Source organism: Epinephelus lanceolatus, chromosome 8, assembly GCF_041903045.1.
Source record: "Epinephelus lanceolatus isolate andai-2023 chromosome 8, ASM4190304v1, whole genome shotgun sequence".
Classification (NCBI taxonomy): domain Eukaryota; kingdom Metazoa; phylum Chordata; class Actinopteri; order Perciformes; family Serranidae; genus Epinephelus; species Epinephelus lanceolatus.
The window spans coordinates 44643027-44662141 of NC_135741.1; the positions used below are offsets into that span (position 1 = coordinate 44643027).

At 42.2% G+C, this 19115-nt stretch overlaps 1 protein-coding gene across 2 annotated transcripts in view; it reads left to right on the plus strand.

Annotated features, from left to right (window-relative positions):
* Nucleotides 1-2821: 2821 nt before the first annotated feature.
* LOC117258866 (sodium-coupled neutral amino acid transporter 3-like) overlaps nt 2822-19115 on the plus strand; it is a 164265-nt gene continuing 147971 nt past the window's right edge. Inside the window, exon 1 of one of the 2 annotated variants that reach the window (XM_078170347.1) lies at nt 2822-3202. The gene's annotated coding sequence lies outside the window, so the exon portion shown is untranslated. Of the gene's footprint in view, nt 3203-3317; nt 3434-19115 lie in introns of those variants that run through there. The other variant, XM_078170348.1, reaches the window with a different exon arrangement.

Below are 19115 nucleotides of genomic sequence, written 5' to 3' on the forward strand. Positions count from 1 at the left end.
ACTTCCTGTTGGAATTAGGTCATGGGTGTCAACGCATGATTTGTAAGTCAAACACACCAGTTTTGGTTTGATCTTGATACGACATTCCTACGGGCTGCAGTGGCCAGTTTAGTGCACCTATGTGGCGCTAGAGAGCCCATTTTGGCACTGTAGGGGTTAATAATGTGTGTGTTCTGTTTCAAATGAAGTTTCTGCTGCTGTAATCTGTCCTTTAAAGATTGTGAGACACACAGACCAGAGAGCCCTGTGGCTGTGTTTGTGTGTGCAGCCGTTGTCATGGCGATTAATGACTTGCCCATACCTGTGGCAGACACAGACACGTCAGGAGAGCAGATCACCAAAGGCTGTTTATAAAGGGATTTAACTCCTCGAACAAATGCTTCGCATACCCAAACCGTTGGTCCGAGCAAGAAAATAAAGTGATTTTGAGAGACAGCCACGTCTCGTGAACGCGCGTGTCGCGTTTTATATTTCTCGAGTCAAAAATGTGGTCAGGGGAGCGAGTTTAAAATGTGTTGCACCCCAGCTGTTTCCAGAAATTTCTCCTCTGAGTTTACATGGGAGTGAATGAGAAAAAAATCAGCGCTCCCTTCGCTTTGGAGCCACTCAGCAAAAATGTGTATGTGTGAGAGATTCCATGTCAACATATCTGTGAGCAGGACAAATTTTCCAAATTTGTGTTTACACATGCTACGCATTCACGCAGTGCCTGCATCGTGAGACTTGAATGAGGCTGTTATTACATATCCTGATAATCCACCGCGATAATGCAATTAATTTAAACATAAACGGTCATTGTTACCGTGTAAAAATTAACCAAGATTTACCGTAATATCGGTAATCGTTACATCCCTAGTCATCATACAAAATCTTGAAAATAATAAACACAATCAAAGAGATTTTTGTTGCATCATGACTAATCAAATGTACCCAAAAGTTAATCATTCTCATGTTTACCTTTAAATCTAGACTATTTCGACCAAACTCTCCATAAATAATACAATTTGCTGTGTGTTTATTAACATTAAGTAAACGTTTCAAAAAAGATCTGTGAAGCATTTCAATTTGGTCTCTGACCTCATCCAGCAGTTAGTAGCCTCCTCAGTCACAGACAGCACTCCAGAAGTCTATCGCCTGCTTTTCAAATACCCTCTGAACCAGCATCAGTACTCATTGCAGGGAACACGTGGCTAACGTAAGACATGCAGGCCAGGGAAACGAAACAAACAACCCCATGAATCTCTTTATTAATAGCCTATAAAATGACGTGTTTTCTCCTGTGGGATGGGAGAAGACACAAAATCATCGATCTCTATTATTGAGCGGGCATAAATTCTCAGAGTTTTGCGGGTGTGGGCAGGAGTGGACATACACATTGCGGGAGCGGACGGGAGTGTAATACACACGTTGCGGTTTGGGGCGGTAATGGTCAGAAATTCAGCAGGAGCGGGCAGGAGCGGGTTGAAGAAAACAGTCCCGCGCAGGGCTCTACCGCAGAGTTGTCTCTTCCTAATTAGCTCAGTGAGATAGAGCATAGTCTCTTATGCTTAGAATGCCACTTTTTTTTCATCTTCCTACACTCTGCTTGTTGCTCAGAATTGCCTAATTTTGCCTGAAATTTTCCGGCCCTGACCATTGCTGCGCAGCAGCTATAATTCTGATTGCTCCTCATTTGCATTGTCCAGTCTCACTCTGCCAATCACACACTTGATCACCATCACTTACTTCATGAGGGCTACCTGGATTCACAACAGGTGTCCGGAGAATTGAATCAACTAAACTTCCTTCAGAGGAGCTTTTGTGTTTCCTACTCAGGTGCGAAGTGAATGCAGATTTCACAGAAAACGTCTTGTTGCATTGTCTGAATGGACAACTAAGTGCTAACCCTAACCCTCCAGAAATGCTAGCTAGTTAATTAGCTAGCCGCTCTTCTTTCCGATGTATGGTCTGGCACGATGGTCTACCAAATATTGAGACAGCAAAGTTAGGTGACTCCTCAGAAAAAGTAACGTTAGGTAGTTAACATCCATGTAACGTTAGTTAGCTAATCTTCTTTATATATAAATATATGGGGTTAGGGCGCGCAGGTTATAGTTAGAACTTCCCGTGATGCAGTACAAACCTGTACAGTAAAAGCATAGACTGTTGTCTGAGTCGACCATTAACACTGTCATATTTCCCAAAATGCATTGTTGTTATACAGTAATTGGCTGCATTACCAAGACACAGAACATCACAGTTAGAAATTGGCTGTAAACCTACAGCAATCTTTTACAGTGTATGTACCACCACTATTAGTCATATATTTGCTCACTGAACACAAATGCTCTTATTAAGCACTTACAGTCAGATACATTCACACTAAACATATTTTATGTGTCAAAAAATCATTCCAAATATTTGTATACTATAAGTCACACAATAATGGATTGAGGAACATCACAAAACCTACACACACACTTAATGGAGTGAATCAGCACACACACTCAGCTTAAAGTGTGTTCCTGTGTGGAAAGTAAACACCATAATAACCATGGGAATGTGTGTATCCCGGAACATGTGTTGTTTCAAAACAGCTCCATTTGGCTGCAGAACTCAGGTCACCTAGGACCCTTCTGGAGATTGCTGGTTTATTTACCATTCCGTGGAACTTTTCCATATTGATCTAACAGAGCCAGCTTTTTCCAGTTTGCATCTAATGCAGAGCTGCCCACCGGCAGCCGGGCTCTTATGCAACCCTGTGCTGATCACCTCACCATATATCCGCTGTTACCACAACTCAGAAGCAGGGAATGGAAAGAGAGTTGAAACATGGAAACCATTCAATAGGCCCAGTGTGTATGAGCAGACCATAGGGGCCCAGTGAATTCCCCACAGAGCATTCCATCATCAGACCCTGAGAGAAAGTCACAGTTAACTTGTTTTCTTTTTTTGGAAAGGAAGAGGAGTGCCTCTACATGTGACATCACAAGAAACTTGAAACCGTCATTTTCAACAGCCCTCCCTCATCACTGCCTGCTCCCACATTTGCTCCCCTCTCCCCAACCTCTCCCTGAGACAGTCTGTGCTTCTCTGTGGGACTCCAAAAACGGGCCAGTGTTACTCTCCTCTCAGCCCAAACTACACCTCTGATCCCAGGACTTCAGCACACAGATCCCCCTGCTCTGCTTCAGAGAGTCAGCTGGACCTACTGCTGCCAGAGGTAAGTCACTCCATTCTTCTGGTTGTATGGGAGCTACTCTGCTGCCACGTGGTTTGGCTACTTGAGGAGGTTTGCATAGGAGGAGCGAAGACCATTGGCAGAGGAGAAGAGCTTTGATACAGGCACCAGCTAGGGCTCAGGGGCTTTGATTTTGAAAGGGTTTATCAGACTCCTTAGACTTGTATGCACAGGTAATGCTTCTGTGCTCTAGATTTGGAACAATTCCTGACAGTAAGTCCTCATTAACCCTACTCAAATATACTAAACTTTTAAATGAGCTTGAGAATGATTCTTATAACATATAATAGCATTTTAATCAACTTTTTAATCTTTTAACAGTTTAGGTTTTGCTTATTTATGTCTGACATTTTTCTTTCTAAAAATTTACTTTTCCAGTGGTAAATGGCAAGTATTGATGAATTGACACTTTTCCCGATATTTGTGGAGTAAGAAATAAGTGAAGAAAAAAGATTATGTGCTTCAGTGCACTCATGTATGACACGTATGTGTATGTAAGCTACCTGTAAATGCAATTTTTGCTGTTGTTGAGGTAAACACGAGCCCCAGCTGATACTTGATATCATACTGTAGAACTCTGACAGCGATTAATGAGCTGCACATATTAAAAAAAAAAACAAAAAAAACAAAAAAGACTAAAAGACATGGAAAAGTTGACAGTATAAGCTGCAAATCTACAAATACCATAATTGGAAAAGAGGGCAGGGCCTCATTCAGGCACACATTGTACACATTCTGTTCCTTCTTATCTCACTGTGTGGCAGACTCTATATGCTGTCACAGTCAGGTAGTCTGTATGCTGTGTAGCATGTATTTTCTTTCTGTAAACTTCTATAAAGTCTTTGACCAATGTCAAAAAAAGCATTGTCTTTCAGATAGTGTGTTTTCTCAATTCCAGAAATTTGTGGAAACAGAGAGAATCATACAGTTGTAGGAATTTCCTAAAAGCAATAATAGTTCAGTACTTAAAAAAGGACAATTATTTACCATCTCTCCAAGAGTAAGATGTTCAGATGGATATTAAAAATAAACACAAAGTGTTGTTTTAACATTTCTGGTTGTGTACATCTTGAAAAAATGTGATAAAGCATGTTTATCAGTGAGCTTTAGAGGTGTTGATAGATGTATCTTTGAACCTTTGAACGTTATGCTAAGATAGACTGACTTTGGCGCTGTACTTTTCACACAGACATGAGGCTAAGAACCATAGCATATGACTCTCAAAAAGAAAGCAAGGGTTCTTCAAAAATGTCAGACCTATGTAGTTTATTCAGTTCAGTGCAATCATTTCAGTTTTTATGTCTTTAATGTGTTACACCAGTTAGTTTCTATGCTGGCTACCCACATATGGACGTTATACTGTGAGGTGTGAAGTTCAAATCATTTTCACACAGTGATTTGCTTGTTCTTTGTTGCATAAATAATGTTTGAACATTTAATTCTAACTGAAAGCATATGCTACAGCATGGAGTCTGAAATAGAAGTTTTTGTATACAGTTGTAAATGCATATTTGGCCAAAAAGCATTTGCAAGAAACTCTTCAACCTGATTGGTGCACAGGATGGGTGGGTGCACCAGTAAGTCAAACGGTATCAGATGAGCCCGCAGCCTCACGAAACTTTTTTATATACTTGCCTGTAGGCTACTACTTTTTTTTTTTTTTTTACTTTTCACAGCTGGCTTTAAAAATGGTATATTGTCCAACATGGTTTAACAGATGTATAAAAAAGATGTTCAAACAAACATTTGTTCATGTGTCCACATATTTGCTAAGCAACCAAAATCTAACATTTATCCAAGAGCAGATGTTATGGTGTGATCACAGTTGGACTTTAGACTTCTAGATGGGCTAAATAGTGTCTTTAACATGCTGAAACACCGTCAGATCATTCACCCTTCTACCAAGTACCAAAGTAAGCTGTGTGACCAATAACCTTTGAAAAGACAGACAGAACATTATCCTACTCTGGACCACCTACTTTACCCAACTGAAGAATGAGGTGTCTGATTCAACAGCTGACTGACAGTGTGATACGGATGTTATATTTTAATAAATGAATATGTAAAATATGAATATACATAATTATAGTGTATGTATGTATGTATATATATATATATATATATATATATATATATATATATATATATATATATATATATATATATAATTTAAAAAAAATATTACCCTCTTAGGGTGATATATATATATATATGTATGTGTATGTATGTATATATATATATATATGTTTATATATACATGTATATTCATTCAAACTGTTCCATAGCTTCACTCCACATATTAAACTGCAAAAAAAGGTTTCTGGTTGTATGCACACTATGAGTTTTGAAATTACATAATTACATAATTGGAGAATAGAAAGTGAATGCAGTGCACTTTTGTAACTGTTGCCCCAAACCGCTGAAACCATAATTTAAATATGGGAAAACTAGTGACAAGTAGAGAATATATAGCGATGTGTGGTCCAGGACCTGCTTCGCTTTGTGTAAAACTGGAATGCCTCTTGACAGTTTGTACATGTTGTGTGATTTCCAGTCGATTTTCTCATCTATTGTCACCCCAAGAAATTTGATTTCATGCACTCTTTCAGTGTTTATCTACCTGAATCTGTACTGGTGTGTTTCTTCCTACAGTTTCACATTATCAATTTAATTTTATAAATTATGCTTTTGAGCACACAGCCATCACTCATTTCCAAAGTGCAGAGACCAGTATCTTTTGCCACTTGTTCTGCCACTTGTTCTGCCACCTACTGCATAACATCGGCCTAAAAAATGTATTGTCCTATAACGAATATATGTCTTATTGAGTCATGCCTAAGAGCCTGACTGCATGACAGAGTACAATGCCCCTCTGCGTAGGGACAGTATTTACAAATAGAGTCCATGTGACAGCTAGTGTACAAAATGTCAATGTCTGAGGAACCAGCTCAGCACTGTTTGAGCAGGGAGGTCATTCTCAGCTGTTATCAATCTGCCTGTTGCTCCTGAGGCCTACAGGTTGAAGATATCCACAGCTGGGGCTGTTGAAACTTGGCTTCACTCCAGCCTCTTATCTATAGAGCCATGTTGCCTTTCACTGCAGTTAAGGACGTATTTTGGCCCATCAACAAAACAAAAAGTAATTTTGTTTTAATATATTATAAGTCTGGTGTAGGTTTGGCTCATTTAGCCAACAATAGTGTTTTTATTGCAAACAACAATGCACCAACTCTTTAGCTAGTAATTTGTAATGTTTATGTTATTGTTTACATCTTTTGTAAAATACTTGTGAGAGCTAGAGCTAAATGGACACTGACCAAAATAATCCAGTGTCCATACTGGATTCAGATTTGTTAAAATGCAGTAAAACCCCAGGGCTGGGTTCAACCTCCTGCAGACCCAGGTTTAAAATAACCAGTAGGCCTCTATTGATATGCCACCACAATATACAGAAAACTCAAACAGTTATAGACAATATTTTATAAGGACTAAATGAGTATGTGTATGTGAATGATCAAACTTTTCAATTCAGTTCAATTCAATATTTTTTTGTTCAATTTAGTTCAGTTCAATTCAATTCAATTCAATTCAATTAACTTCACTTCACTTCAGTTATTTATAAAGCCCAATATTACAAATCACATTTTGCCTCAGAGGGCTTTACAGCATACAACCTCCCTCTGTCCTTTGGACCCTCACAGCGGATAAGGAAAAACTCCACAAAAAACCTTTAACGGGGAAAAAAAATGCTAGAAACCTCAAGACCAACTGAGGAAGGATCCCTCTTCCAGGATGGACAGACATGCAATAGATGTCATGTGTACAGAGCAGATCAACATGATAAATGTACAGTGATCCGTTTGACAAAAATGATACATCAAGAGGGAGAGAGACAGAGAGAGATGCAGGGCAAACAGTAATGACAATAGCTACAATAGCATTTATTTTAGTAATAATATAATACTAGTCCATACCCATTGAGTGCACAAGTAACCCAGGTCTCTAGTGGGTAAATAAAACTAAACTATGTGAAACTCTGTGAAACTGTGTGAATGAATGTCATGTGAGTTAAGTAGCCAATCAGAGCCGCAATGGAGTAGCCTCAGCACTACTAACAAAGAGTGGATACACTGCTTAGTCAGATGAATGGGGAAGCTGAGAGCGGAGCAGCTGCAGACGGCTACGCTGTGTGAAACACTGCTGAGGAACTCTGGTTGCATGAAGGCTCTTGATGAGTGAATTGGCCAGGCTTTTTGACTATGGAGAAACTTGAGCATGAAGAACGCATGATGGCGAGCTAATTCGAACCTAAACTGGACCAAGAAGAACTTCGATCTACTGCAACCAGCATCTCACCTGCCAAGGCGGTAGGCCACACTGCAGCCCAGCCCCATTCATCTCTTTTTCCCCCCTTCACACACACACACACTCAGGTATCCCCTGGATCAGCACATGAACCCCTCTTTGACTGAGTAATTGACTTTTGGACTAATTGATTCCCTAGACTGTGTTGGACACGGGAAACTCGTGGCGTGTGAAGAGGTCCACTATTTCAAACAGTTTTGAGTTGTGGTATTTTAGTTGTTTATGTTGAAATTGCATTGTGATGTTTTCTTTTCTTTTGGTTTAACTATCGGTTGAATTAGTGGAAAGAACAGAGCATTTATCTGCTTGGATCCAAAGAACATATTGCTTGGTGCACCAGATCTTAACATCTCTCATTTCTTTTTTTTTTCTTTCCTTTTTTAATTTATATAGTGCAATACAGACCATCAAACAATACAACACAAGTGAACAACACAAAACAAAAAAAAAAAAAACACGTAATACAGCACGAGACAAGAGGGGGAGCTAGATTTCAATATGTCAACAGTATCTATAACTATATAACTCTAACCAGAGAAACAAAGAAAAAAAAAAGAAGAAGAAGAAAAAGAAACAAATAAACCAACACAAAAACAAAATAATTTCGGACTTAGATTTTTTTCCTGTTTGTGTGTAGTATGCGTGACGCAAATAAATAAATAAATAAAAATATATAAAAAAGTAAATAACCAATTAATAAACAAATCAAGGGGTAGTCAGTATTAACCTTGCCTTGCCTAGCCTTGACCTGGTCCAAGTGGTTTACAGTGCTGGATTTGAAATCTGGTTATTATCAGATCAAGATGGATGAGAAGGACAAGGCCAAAACAGCCTTTGTTACCCCACTTGGATTTTGGGAATTCAATCGCATGCCCCAGGGAATCACAAATGCTCCCAGTACATTCCAGCGATTGATGGAAAAATGCATGGGTGAATTACATCTGAAGGAAGTCCTTGTGTTTCCAGATGACCTGATCATTTTCTCCCGAACTCTGGAGGAGCATGAAACCAGACTGATGAGAGTGCTTGCACGATTGAAAGAGTATGGGCTGAAACTGTTCCCTGAAAAATGCAAGTTTTGCCAATCCTCAGTCCGTTACCTGGGACACGTGGTATCGGAGAAGGGAGTCGAAACTGACCCCGAGAAAGTGAATGCCCTCAAGTTCTGGCCAATTCCCCAAAACCTAAAGGAGTTAAGGTCCTTTTTAGGCTTTTCCGGCTACTATCGGCGGTTCATTAAAAACTATGCTGCCATAGTTAAGCCTCTGAATGAACTCACTCGTGGTTACCCACCACTTCGCAAAGCTGCAAAAGCTAAGGGAACAAGGGATCAGTACCATGATCCAAAGCAGCCTTTTGAAGGTCGGTGGACCTCTGAATGTCAAGATGCTTTTTATGCTCTCATCGGAAACCTCACTACTGCTCCAGTCCTTGGTTTTGTGGATCCACAGCAACCGTACATTTTGCACACTGATGCCAGCACCACTGGACTGGGAGCCGCCCTTTATCAAGAGCAGGAAGGAAAGTTGAGGCCTACTGCTTTTGCCAGCTGCGGGCTGTCGCACAGCGAGTCTCGATATCCAGCCCACAAACTGGAGTTTCTTGCCCTCAAGTAGAGTGTGACCGAGAAATTTCATGACTACTTATGGTGGTCAGTTCACTGTACCGACAGTAATCCCCTCGCTTACATCCTCACCTCTGCCAAGTTAAGATAAGATAAGATACACCTTTATTGATCCCACAATTGAGAAATTCCAGTGTTACAGCAGTCAAGGGTAAAGAGTCAAATTAAAGATTTCAATATTTAAAAACTTAAAAAACTAGGCATGCAGAAAAAAATACAAGAAACAGCAATAAATAATAATAATAATAATAATAATAATAATAATAATGAGCAGTGGATAAAAAGTGAGCAATGGATTAAAGTGAACATATTTAGTGCAAAGTGAATATTGAATGTGCAAATAAACAACAACATGGGGGACAGCAATGCTTATAGTGGTGTCCATAAAGTGTCCATAGTGTCCCTAAAGTGTCCATGGTGCAGTTTACTGTGAGCAGTGCTGGTTATGTAGCCTGACAGCAGCAGGCAGGAAAGACCTGCGATAGCGTTCCTTTACACACTTTGGGTGAATCAGTCTATTGCTGAAGGAGCTCTCCAGAGCTTTTATCTCCTCCTGCAGAGGATGGGAGTCATTAGTCTTCCTTTCTCCCACCACCTGCACAGAATCCAGAGAGCATCCCAGGACAGAGCTGGCCTTCTTGATCAGCTTGTCCAGTCTGTTCCTATCTGCAGCTGAGACGCTGCTGTCCAGGCAGACCACTCCATAAAAGATGGCTGATGCCACCACAGTGTCAAAGAAGGTCTTCAGGAGCACCCCCTGCACTCCAAAAGACCTGAGCCGCCTCAGCAGGTAGAGTCTGCTTTGGCCTTTCCTGTACAGTGCTGTTATGTGATTAGTCCAGTCCAGTTTATTGTTAAGATGAACACCCAGGTACTTGTAAGATGTCACCATCTCAATGTCCTTTCCCTGGATGTTCACCAGTGTTGGGGGGAGGAGTCTGCGCCTGCGGAAATCCACCACCAGCTTTTTGGTTTTCCCCGCGTTGATCTGAAGGTGGTTCCTCAGGCACCAGTCCACAAAGTCCTGGTTCAGTTCTCTGTACTCCCTATCGTCCCCATCTGTGATGAGGCTGACGATGGCAGAGTCTTCAGAGAACTTCTGCAGATGACAGGTGGGAGTGTTGTATGAAAAGTCTGCAGTGTAGAGGGTGAAGAGGAACGGTGCCAGCACTGTCCCCTGCGGGGCCCCCGTACTGCAGACAGCCAAGTCCAATACACAGTCCTGGGTCCTGACATACTGCGGCCAGTCCGTGAGGTAGTCCACAATCCAGGATGTGAGGTGATTACCCACCCCTATGTGCTCCAGTTTGTCCCTCAGAAGTGCAGGCTGTATGGTGTTGAAAGCGCTGGTGAAATCAAAGAACATGATTCTCACAGAGCTTCCGGGCTACTCCAGGTGGGAAAGAGCTCTATGCAGGAGGAAGATGACGGTGCTGTCCACCCCAGTGCCAGGCTGGTAGGCAAACTGCAGCGAGTCCGTTGAAGGGCCTACTGCTGTGCGGAGACGAGACAGGACCAGGCGCTCCAGAGTCTTCATGAGGTGTGATGTTAATGCCACTGGTCTGAAGCAGCTGAAGTCCTTGGGGTGCGGAGTCTTGGGCACAGGTACCACGCAGGATGTCTTCCACAGCTGTGGTACTCTCCCCAGCCTTCGAGATGTCCGGGGGAGCGGGGGTGGGGGAGGTGTCGAAGCAGTGTGCCAGGAGTGTAGGTGAGGGGGAAGGTGAGGATTGGGGGGGGTTGCAGCCGTGATGTCTCGGCCAGGGGAGGGGCAGACTGATCAAATCTATTGAAGAACAAATTCAGATCATCCACCCACTTCTGGTCGCCTCTGGCCTGGGAGTCTGGTTGTTTGTGTCCTGAGATGGTTTTCAGACCTCTCCAGACTCCGCTGACATCACTCTGCTGCAGCTGTTCCTTCATCTTCTTTCTATATCCTTCCTTTCCCCGCCTGATGTTTCTCCGTAGCTCCTTCTGCACGGCCTTCAGCTCCTCCTTATTTCCAGACTTAAAAGCTCTCCGCTTCTCCTTCAGGAGTTATATCTGGAGTAATCCAGGGTTTGGTGTTGGAGAAGCAGCCTACAGTCCACAGAAGTTAATATAATCTGTAATGCATGTCATACTGTCAATGTCCTCCCCATGAGAATCGCTGAGTACCTCCCACACAGTGGTCTCAAAGCAGTCTTTCAGGGTCTCCTCGGCCTCATCAGACCACCTCTTCACAGTGCGGGTGGTTGCTGGTTCCCTCTGCACCAGAGGTCTGCAGACAGGCAGAAGATGATCCAGGTTGTGATCAGCTCTTCCCAGGGGGGGCGGAGGGATGAGTGGTATGCCTCCTTGGTGTTGGCATAAAATAAATCCAGTGTTTTATTGTCTCTGGTGTGGCAAGAAACATACTGGGTGAAGATGGGCAGGGTGGTTGATGGACAGGCGTGGTTGAAGTCCCCAGAGATCAGAAGGAGGGCCTGAGGTTGCTGTGTTTGCAGCCTACTTGTAACAGAGTGGAGAATGTCACAAGCAGACTCAGCCTTTGCAGACGAGGGGACATACACTGCTACCATAATGACATGAGAAAACTCCCTGGGTAGATGATATGGTCTCATGCCAACAGCCAGCAGCTCAATGTCCCTGCAGCAATGCTGTTCCTTGATAGTGATGTGCCTAGAGTTACACCATCTATCATTCACAAACACAGCCAGCCCTCCTCCTTTCCTCTTACCGCTGTCCGCTGTCCTGTCGTATCTGATGAGCTGGAATCCATCCAGCGTGGCTATCGTGTCCAGTACTTCCGTGTTCAGCCATGTCTCAGTAAACACCAGCACGCTGCTCTGCCGGTACTCCCTCTGATGGCGAGTCAGCGCCGACAGCTCATCCATCTCGTTGGGGAGCAATCTTACGCTCCCCATGACGACGGACGGGAGGATGGGTTTGTACCGTCTCCTACGGTATCGGTGCTGCACTCCGGCGCGACATCCCCGTTTCCTTCTCCGCAGCTCGCCAGGAATGTTATGCCTCTCCTTGGGCCACACCGCGGTGTGACGCAGTGCTAACAGCTGGTCCTGGGTGTAAACAATGGAGTCATGGCTGGGCGCCGGATCCCCACACACGATCGTATCCATAGCAAAAAGGGAGAAAGACCGCTATAAAGAGAGCGATCTTCGTCTCCATACCAAAGCAAAACATAAGTGCTAGTGCTAGTTAGACGCCACCAGCTACAGATGGCTGGCTGCCCTGTCTAGCTTTAACTTCAAGCTTCAGTACCGGGCTGATAAGCAAAATGTTGACGCCGATGCTCTCTCTCGAAGGCCACATGAGATCTGCCTGGATGACAGCCAATCTCAGAAAGAGCAGGATCGAATAAGCCGCTTCACGCAGCAGCATCTGGCTGATGCCAGCTCCACAGAGGTTCTTCCCCCAGATGTCGTTAGCGCTATCTGTCAGAGTTGTCTGGTCAGAACATCTCCTGACTCTGTCTTCAGCCAGTGCAGTCCTACACTGGTGGAGTCTCTTGCTCTCTCTGCTGCTGCCATTCCCAACAGTTATGTGTCAGAAGATCATCATGGCTTACCTTTCATTCCAGCGCTGTCCCATTCTGAGCTCAAAGACAAACAGAGAGTTGACCCCTGTATCCGGGAAGTCATATTCCAAATGGAATCTGGAGAAGAGGAAAAGATACCTCCATCTGTAAGAACTGAGCTCCCTGAACTTCCACTTTTGTTGAGGGAATGGAACAAACTAGAGCTGCAGAGCAAGATCTTGTACAGACGCAGGCAAGAGGGTGAGCAGATTTCTTACCAGCTTGTTTTACCCGAAGAACTACGAGCACTTGTCTTGCAGAGCTTACACATTGATATTAGACATATGGGCATTGAGAGAACTCTTGACCTTGTACGTTCAAGGTTTTATTGGCCCAAAATGGCAGCAGCCGTGGAACAAAAAATCAAGATATGCGATTGCTGCATACGCCAGAAAGCTCTGTGTGAAAAAGCAGCTCCCTTGGTGAACATCAAAGCCACTCATCCACTGGAGTTGGTATGCATGGATTTCCTCAGTCTGGAACCTGATACTAGCAACACCAAAGACATCCTTGTGCTAACTGACCACTTCACCAAGTTTGCAGTAGCTATCCCTACTCCCAATCAGAAAGCAAAGACAGTGGCAAAATGTTTGTGGGACAACTTTATTGTGTATTATGGCATACCAGAGAGATTGCACACTGACCAAGGCCCCGACTTTGAATCTCATCTGATCAAAGAACTCTGTGAAGTTTCTGGAATTCAGAAAGTTTGGACAACTCCATATCATCCCCGAGGAAATCCGGTTGAAAGATTTAACCGCACATTGCTCAACATGCTGGGGACCCTGGAAACCAAGCAAAAGTCAAAGTGGCGAGAATTTGTCAAGCCCTTGGTTCATGCCTACAACTGCACATGTAATGACATAACGGGTTACACCCCTTATGAACTCATGTTCGGATGTTCTCCCCGACTACGTGTTGATCTAGCCTTCAGCTTACCTGTGACAGCGGATCAGTTCAAAACTCACTCTCAGTATGTGCAAGAACTCAAAACCAGACTGGAAGAAAGTTACCAACTTGCTTCTCGAAATGCTCTGAAAGTGGGAGAGAGAAATACAGCTTGGTTCGACCAAAAAGTAACTACTTCAGACCTGGAAGTGGGAGACAGGGTGTTGGTCAGAAATGTGCGTATTCGAGGCAAGCACAAACTCATGGACAAATGGGAAGCTGATGTCTATGTGGTGATCAAGCGTGCAGGAGATCTCCCTGTCTATACTGTACGGCCGGAGAACAAAGGTGGGCCTAACCGCACCTTGCACCAAGATCTTCTTCTTCCCTGTGGGTTTCTTCCCACAGCAACTGCAGAACTCCCTCAGCCGTCACCTGTTTGTAGGCCATGAACACAGCATCACCCAGGCAGTGATGAAACTGACACTGTTGATTATGAGGATGACGAATCTGGTTGTTGGGACTTGGGAGGCCATGCTCAGCCGACAGTTCAATTCACTGTGGGGAGCGATCTCACGGCTGGAGCTGAGATGGAGGCCCACCAAGTTGACCCCTCTGTAAACCCTGTCCCTCTGCCATCATAGTTAGCTGCAGATCACCTGCCTCGTGCCGAGAATCCTACACATGACCCCAGTAATGTGGAGGAATGAAACTTACCTGGATACACACAGTTGCCCACGTACAGTTTCACATGGTGTGTGTTTGGGATACAGGTCATAGGAAATTGCAGATTAAATAGTCAACTGAACCCATTAAGAAGAGCAATGCATTCAGACAGAGTTTTTGTGAATTTGATAGTACGATTGCTTTATTGAAAGTACAGTAGTACCATTGCCAATAGTGGGATTGTTAGTGGGGTAAAACTGTACATTAGTAGTTGAGGTAGCAGGTTGAAAGGCAGATAGTTAAAATGTTTATAAGTTGTATTGACTTAAAAGTGGGGCGCACTGGTAGTTCACATGGGAAACGTGTGTTGTCCGTTGTTGCAGCGGTGGGGGTTGGAATCCGGCTTTCGTTCTTTGCTGCATGTCTTCCTTGCTCTCTCTCTCCCATCCTTCCTGTTGTACTTCACTGTCCTATCAAATATCCCCCCCCCCCCCCCCCCCCCCCCCCCCCCCCCACACACACACACACACAAAAAAAGAAGCGACCTGTTCTCCATATCTACCAAGTTTAGTACAAATCAATATGGCGGTTAGGCCTAGATAAGAAATTAGGTTTTAATTAGCGCCCCCATTTTGTTTGCTCGGGTCAATAATGGAGGGGTCCCCTCAGAATACGTGTGGTCATATGCCTACAAAGTTGCATGGTGATCAGTGAAATCCTTGAGATGTTATACTGTACACCTTTATGTGATGAGCCTTTGGCCAATTGATGTAATATTGCTTCATTCGCATCCTCCCATTACCCTCTACTACTGTGCCACATTTCACATGGATTGACCAAGTCAGTGAGGAGAAAAACTTGGAACAGACACACCCACCCACACACACACACACACACACACACACACACACACACAGACAGACAGACAGAGTTTTCGTCATTATATAGTAAAATATAGTAAGATAAGCATACCTTTATTGGCTGCAGCTGAGATGATGTCTGTTTGAGGTGGATGCATATATTAACGTGCATGCACAGTGTAACTCTGCTGCTCGGCTACAGTTGATGTCCATTTGAGCTTGGTTCAGGCTTCCCTTTCATTATAGTGTAGCTGGCTGTTCTGGTGTTTCTGTCGAGCGAGCAGGTCCCTGTGCATCTCTGTTGGCATAACAACTGACCCCGCTTAACAGCTGACCCCGGTCTCCCCTAGCTACACTGACAAACACACAGACACACAAAGTTAAGGGGTGTGGGGCAACTTCCCACACTCACATACACCTACACAACATGGCAATTGGTTAGCTTATCAATGTGACATCAGTGTGCACATTTTAGCAGTGTAAATGCAATTAAGTAATTAACAAGCCTACCATTTCGGCTGCAGCTGAGATGATGTCTGTTTGAGGTGGATGCATATATTAACGTGCATGCACAGTGTAACTCCGCTGCTTGGTCACAGCTGCTGTTTGAGGTGGATGCATATATTAACGTGTGTGCACTGCAACTCCGCTGCTCAGCTACAGCTAGCCTCGCATCACCAGGCTCTTCACATATGGCGAAGAGCCTGGTTTCCATTCACTCTGAATTTTGTCTGGATTCTGGTTCCAGTCTAGAGAGCGGATCTGGAATTCACCAAATTCACCAAAGTAAAAGTGTTCACCAAAGTAAAACATTAAATTCTGGCACACCATCAATTTACAATAAAAGAAAAAGGTTAACTTAATGGTGTGGGGCTTTTCTTATAAATTATATTCTTTAAATTAAAAAGTTTCACCACATTTTTATTAGCTTGGTGCTTTTATTTTGACGGAAAGGCGCATCCATCGAATTCCGGATCCTGTCTCTCTCGCCCTGGTTCTGGTTCCTTACCAAAACGGCCACTAAACAGCCCCAGACTTGATATCTGTTTGAGGCGGATACATATATTAACGCGTGTGCAGTAACTCGTGGGGTGAATGCATCGACTTTGTAAAAGAATATACTAATAATAGTGTAATTTTTGGAAAAAGTAGCTTTGTCACCTTCTACCTATGCCAATCCTCAATGCCTATGTGTAGTTTCACATAGATTGACCACGTCAGTGAGTACAAAAATGTGGACAGACACACCCACAGACACAGTTTTCGTCATTATATAGTAACATAGTAAGATAATATAATTGAATATAATATAATAATCATGATCCGATTCGAGGGAACCTGCAGAACAGTGGAGCTCAAAGGCTCCAAAGAAAAAAGAAAAAGTCTTACTGCCCACAATTATACTGCTTGGGTTTCCTGATATGTGTCAGCTCTGTGACAGACTGGTGACGTGTCCATGGTGTATACAGATCGATGGATGGATAGCACAAGATTAAATCATTATATTCACATTAAAGTTAGCGGACTGCTAAATCTGAAATAGTTGGCAGTCTCCAGTGCAATTGCACTATGGTCCCAATGATGTGGAAGCAGCACAGATTGCCTGGGTAATTTTGTAGGTGGCAGTTGAATGATTTTGGGTGATGGCTTAACTGCTGGAGACCACGGTGATAAGAGTGATGAATCTGAACCAAGTTGTGGGCTGTAAAACATAAAACAACGATCTAAAAGAGGCTAAAAACTGAGGTTGGTGATAATTCTCTGTGTTTGTCAATACAAGTGATATTTTAGACACTATCGTCATTTGATCATTCCTAATACAGAATATTAATAAGCGCACTTTTAGTATATGTATTTTCTAATATTGTCATTATCTTTATCTCAATTGTAATTTTCCTTTTGTTATGTCTTTCTTCTTTGTACATCTATAACATGTCTGCCAGAGCTATTTTTCTCCTCTGGAGATTTCCCCCTTTTTCCTCTTAAAGGATTATTTTGAAGGTTTTATTTGATTTATTTATCTATTTGTGATTTGGGTTGGATGAATAAGACTTGACTTCAAATGTAATCATGCATTTTAGCATGCAAATGGTATTCTATCATTGATTCAAGTTTGTTGGTCAGTGTTTGTACCTAATTCATTGGGTTTTAAGATATGTCGCATTTTGATATGTACTAAATACTGTAAAACTTCAGTTAAAGCCTAGTCCAAATTAAACGCCTCTCTAATTGGAAGCTGGGTCTGGTAGCCAAAGAGTTTATTTTTCAATAGAAGTTCTTCAGATGTATAAAACCAGGTTGTTGGGTACCTCAAATTATGTGTCCATTTCTCGATTACCTTCTAAGTTATTCATACTCCTTTAGTCCATAAGGGTTCTCAGATAAAAAAGAATCAAAAGGAGGTTTTTATAAAATGAATCCAAGTTGAATTATTTACAGGATAAAGTGGGGTTGTGTTAGTCCTTGAGTGCCGTAACTCTCTGTTTCTCTGTCTGTCTAAGCTACATTAAATGAATGATTCATAATTGATATATAGTCTGAAGCCTAATTTATATACAAGTAACATTAATACTGGCTTAAATAAACAATTTGATTGTATTGCCCATCTTTGCTGAGCAACAGTTTTGTGTAAAAAGAATTCATGTCCCAAGGCATGTCCCAAATATAGGCCTGTTGATTTCAGTGATTTAAGCAAATAATAGCCTGGGCTATTAATTGCAGTTGAAGTATATGTTGAAGTTTTATGGTAAAAGTTTTATGGTAAATAAATATTATTATTTTATTATGAAGCAAAGTGCTGGAGCAAACAATGTTACCATTCCTCAGGCCATACTGCTAGCCTGCACGGCAAAAAATAGACACAAGCAGTCACCAGCCAGGATTTGTAACATGCATTTAATTGAAATGGAATACATATACCTAAACTGAACAAAATTTAAATTCAATATTTTTGTTTTCACTTCCATTTTTCAAGTGTTAAAATAAAAGATTTAAGTTTTTTATGCACACACAAGACTTCTCTCAAATGTTTCTTGCAAATTTGTCAAAAACCTTGTTTGGCAGCATTTTTCCTTTACAAAGATAATCCATCCATCTGACAGATGAGACATATCAAGATATTGATTAAACAGTATCATTACTTAAGGTGTGCCTGGGGATGGTCAAGATAAAAGGCCACAATAAAATGTGCAGTTTGATCTTGACAAAAGTATATCTTTTATTCCACCTGAACTGTGGATTTCATGAGACTAGGGCTACAGATGCACATTTTTGTGGTCACATAGGATTAATCTGTTGAGGGAACACTTTTCCAAAGTGCCAGGCCACATTGGAAACAGCTTATGGTAGTAAAATGAACATTCAGCAGAAGTAGAAGTGTTCACTTACACAGAGTTTAACAAATTTGGTAAATGGACTTGCACTTGTATAGCATCTTTCTAGTCTTTTGGCCACTCAGAGCGCTTTTTACACTAAGAGTCCCATTCACACACACATTCACATTCAGGATACCTCAATATCCATGGTGTTACATCCATAAACTTAATGAAAACATTTTAACATTTATTATAACATTTTTGATTTTGAAAACATGTCTCAACATTCATGCAGTGCCTGGACAAACAAAATTTTTTAAATCTAAAAATTATTATCGATGTGGAAAAAAATCATAATAAATAAAACACAATAAATAACATAATGGGCATAACAAGCCCTTTGTGTCTCAGTCAGTGTGGGCCGCTTACTGTGGTGATGTTCTTTAACAGATAGCCTGTGGAGGGAGGCTATGGGGTGCCGTTTGTAAAGTGTCTCACACTGAAAATAACATCAACATTTTGCCACATTTAGCTTCAAACAATGTTTAAAAAAGTGTTGTGAATTTTTTAACGTCACCTTTTACCACATTTACAGCAATAT